This window comes from Aulonocara stuartgranti, assembly GCF_965226115.1.
Source record: "Aulonocara stuartgranti genome assembly, chromosome: 22".
In the NCBI taxonomy this organism is placed as follows: domain Eukaryota; kingdom Metazoa; phylum Chordata; class Actinopteri; order Cichliformes; family Cichlidae; genus Aulonocara; species Aulonocara stuartgranti.
The window spans coordinates 34,965,284-34,969,325 of NC_138957.1; the positions used below are offsets into that span (position 1 = coordinate 34,965,284).

At 46.4% G+C, this 4,042-nt stretch overlaps 1 long non-coding RNA gene across 1 annotated transcript; it reads left to right on the forward strand.

Moving 5' to 3' along the window:
• Positions 1 to 1,574: 1,574 nt before the first annotated feature.
• On the forward strand, positions 1,575 to 3,676 carry LOC309699571. Its single transcript, XR_014274395.1, has 2 exons — positions 1,575 to 2,295; positions 3,193 to 3,676. It is a non-coding gene; the product is annotated as an uncharacterized lncRNA (long non-coding RNA).
• Positions 3,677 to 4,042: the final 366 nt, after the last annotated feature.

Consider the following 4,042-nt stretch of genomic DNA (forward strand, 5'->3'; position numbering starts at 1 on the left):
GGCGAGGATGAAGCCGGAGCTGGACCAGCGAGGATGAAGCCGGAGCTGGACCAGGCGAGGATGAAGCCGGAGCTGGACCAGGCGAGGATGAAGACTCGGAGGCTGCAGCTGGCGAGGACGATGAGGCTGCTGCTGGCAGCATGAATGAAGCTGCAGCTGGCGTCTGGACGGGCTCCTCGGGCCCTCCAGCTGACGAGGCAGGAAGCTGGCTAGGTTCTCCTGAACCTCCAGCTGACGAGTCTTGGGGCTGGACGGGCTCCTCGGGCCCTCCAGCTGACGAGGCAGGAAGCTGGACGGGCTCCTCGGGTCCCCCAGCGAAAACAGTCTCAGAACCAGTGGGCACCGGAGCCCCTGGCACACACAGGACAGAACCAGCAGGTGCGGGGATCTCTGGCGGGCGCAGGACAGAACCAGCAGGTGCGGGGACCTCTGGCAGAGACAGGACAGAAGCAGCAGGTGCGGGGATCTCTGGCAGAGACAGGACAGAACCAGCAGGTGCGGGGATCTCTGGCGGGCGCAGGACAAAACTAGCAGGTGCGGGGACCTCTGGCGGGCGCAGGACAGAACCAGCAGGTGCGGGGACCTCTGGCGGGCGCAGGACAGAACCAGCAGGTGCGGGGACCTCTGGCGGGCGCAGAACAGACTGCAGCTGCGCGGAGCACCGACCCTGCTCAGGCAGCGACTGCCGGGTGCAGTCCTCAGCTGGGTTCTTAGCCTCGAGGGGTCCAGAGTCGGCTGAGGGCTGTAATTTAACCTCTGGTGAGGCCCTGGAGCAAGTAACAGTCTCTAAATTAGCCAGCTGTTGAGGAATGGTTGCAATTTTAACGTGTTTTCTCTCTGCAAAAAATACGTACTAGAAAAAGAGTCCAAAACCGGAGGCACAGACGCAGCCTCCCGTACAGAGGGAGTCGGTGAAGACGGAGATGGCATAGATGACTGGGCTAGCGGGGATACCGGAGGCCGAGCTGAATGCTGCTGCGCAGCTAAACGAGCTTGTGGCTGTGCAGCTAAACGAGGTAAAAACAGCTGAGCAGGAGAATGAACAGGCAACAAACAGTTCTCCTTGTCATCTGCTGCACAAAACAAAGCCCCTGAATAAACTGTTCCACAGTCCAAAACAGAAAAAGGGTCCTTCTCACTCACCACAGCCGGCAATTCTGAAGTCCTAATATCCAGCTATGGGGTGACGCGCCGGTGGCGCGATCGTCGCTTCCTCCCTGCCGATGGCTCTGGCGGGTCGGGCAAAACCTCTGGCGGGCCGGGCAAAACCTCCGGCGGGCCGGGCAAAACCTAAGGAGGGGCGGGCAAAACCTCCAGCAGGAGAAGCTGACGTGACTGTTCCGGGGCGGCCGTAGTCCGCTGCTGCTGGACAAAGTCTGTGGATTCCCAAGCTTGCACCACCCCCCGGACTTTATGCAGTAGTATTTACTGATAATGTTACTGCTGATAGAGGTAGCATGTCACAATCTGGGAGGCAGATCGTCTGGAGGAGGATTTGGACCCAAACGCAAGCACGGACGACAGCGTAGCTGTGAGCAAGTTTATTAACAATGAAAGGCAAAATATAAAGCAGAGCAGTCGGTGGGCCTTGAAGGTCTGCACTTCAGTCACATCCTAGTTCTTTGAGTCAGATTCCACTGTGTTGGTGTACACAGTAAAACTGTGAAAATGTGTCATTGTCCAAAAACTTATGGATCAAACTATATTTAAACTAATGTTGTACGATGTTATTATGATGGTATTTGAAGAAGTCATATCAGCTGAGTCATGGCTGCTGTGCAAACAGTGAATGATTTAGTTGAGTTTGTTTGTTTCAGAGTCAGAGAGCCGTGTCTCTCTACAGTCAGAGGTTTTTGTACGGCGCCTCAATGAGTTTGTATCACTGTGGTGGACTTTTGGTGGAGGAACCAGACTGGATGTTGGAAGTAAGTCGAACTTAAACCTCTTTTATTTTATCAGATTTCTTTCTTGTGGTTATCTTGACTTTTCTGTTCAGTGTGCCAGAAAACAAAAATCATTAAAATAGTTTTTAGATCAATTTTCATGGAGACACAAAGTTAGCTTCAGAATAAATGTTAAAATCAATATTAACAAATAATATAAAACATCAGAGTTGACTTGAGGATTATTGAGATATATATATGTCTGGTTAACTCTTGAGTGCTTTTGGTTTTAATTTAGTCTGTTAGAGTCAGAGAGCCGTGTCTCTACAGTCAGAGGTTTTTGTGCAGCGGCTCAGTGAGTTTGTATCACTGTGGTGGACTTTTGGTGGAGGAACCAGACTGCAAGTTGGAAGTAAGATTATAATGTTTTTAAAGAAACTACATCGAGGTGTAAATGTTAGCTTTATAACAATGAAGTATTCATGTAGAGGTAATATTATAACCATTATACACTGGAGGCTGACTCCATCAGCTTTAATTCGATTTTATGTCGACATTTCTGACATAAAGACGATGCATTGTGTAAATAATATAAACTGTCATCAGCCTGTGATTATTTTCTAGTTTGAAATCACAGTCACTGTTTCTAAGATGAATTAAATGTAACTGTCCTCAAGTTAAACAGAGTGAAGATAAAGATTTCTGGTCTTTTACTTAGTCAGTAAAAATGTAGAATTTGCTTAGAAATCATAAAAGCACTACAATAAATGACTGAAACTCACATGAGGTAAGTAGAAAACTTGTGTATTATACAGAACGGAGGTTTTTCAAGCTGAACATCTTGTATAATTGTTGCCATATCTGCTTCTTTTATTGCCAGAAGTTAAAGATGGGCATTTGACAGTGTGCAGCACGTCTGGTGTTTCTGTTGTAGCAGATATAATTTCAAATGTCATTAAAATCATGTAAGCAGTAAAAGAAATTAATCCACATCATTCAAGTAGTGCTATTAAGTTTCTTATCTCCAACAAGTGATGTGTTATAGATAACTGATGACTTTGAAGCTAAAATAGTTTTTGTAAATGTTTCCACATCTGCTTCTTTTATTTCCAGTGTAGTTTGAACATATTTCAGCTCAAACTGTGTGATGATTCTCTCTGTGCTGATATGCATGAGAGGTTTCTTAAAGGGAAGTGAAACAATGTGTGAGTGAATGACTGGTGGAGCAGAAAAAACACCTGACAGAAACTTCTTAACGGAGAAAATCAAATTGTGGTTCCTGTCCTCTAACCTGATTGGTGTTTCCTAGGTGATGCCCGCCCCTCCCTGAAGGTGCTGGGTCCCTCCAGTGAGGAGCTGAAACAGGGGAAGGCCACGCTCATGTGTGTGGCCAACAAGGGCTTCCCCTCAGACTGGAGTCTGTCCTGGAAGGTGGATGGCAGTGGCAGCATCAGCTGGGAGGAGAGCAGGAGCCCCGTGGTGCAGGAGAACGACGGCCTCTACAGCTGGAGCAGCACCCTGAGGCTCCCTGCAGACCACTGGATGAAGGTGGGCTCTGTGACCTGTGAGGCCACCCAGGGCTCCCAGACTCTGGTCTCAGAGCCACTGATGAGAGACCAGTGTCCCCAGTCCTGACCTGACTAACTGTGACTTTTATGCTGGTCTTACTTTCACACTGCATTCTGTAGCTTTTTTTTTTTTTTTCAATTTCTTCTCTCATTTTTCATTGCTTTGTTTAAAGTTGAAAGTTTGTTTAAAGTTTTAAAGAATAAAAAAAATCTACATTGAATAAGCATCGAGTGTTTGTCTTACTTTTGTGGTGATGTCAATATTAAACTCTAAATAATGATTTCCAGGATTCTTATTGGAAACCAGTGTGCTATCTGTAGTCTATATGAGTCGGTAGAATTAAGCCACTTTGAATACATGAAGTAAAGCAAAGTTTATGTTAAAGAGTAAGTGCGAAGGGGAATTGATAAGAACTTAGAGATTATGATTTTATTACTGAGAATATTGAGCGACACCGCCGTTATTCATGCAAAGTCACTGCATGCTGTTTAATGAATGTTTCAGCATGTTTTAGCTTGTTATATAAAGCAATTTGAGTTCTCAGGTGGAGTAGAAAAGCACAATATAAGAATGAGTCAAATGATCAGTGT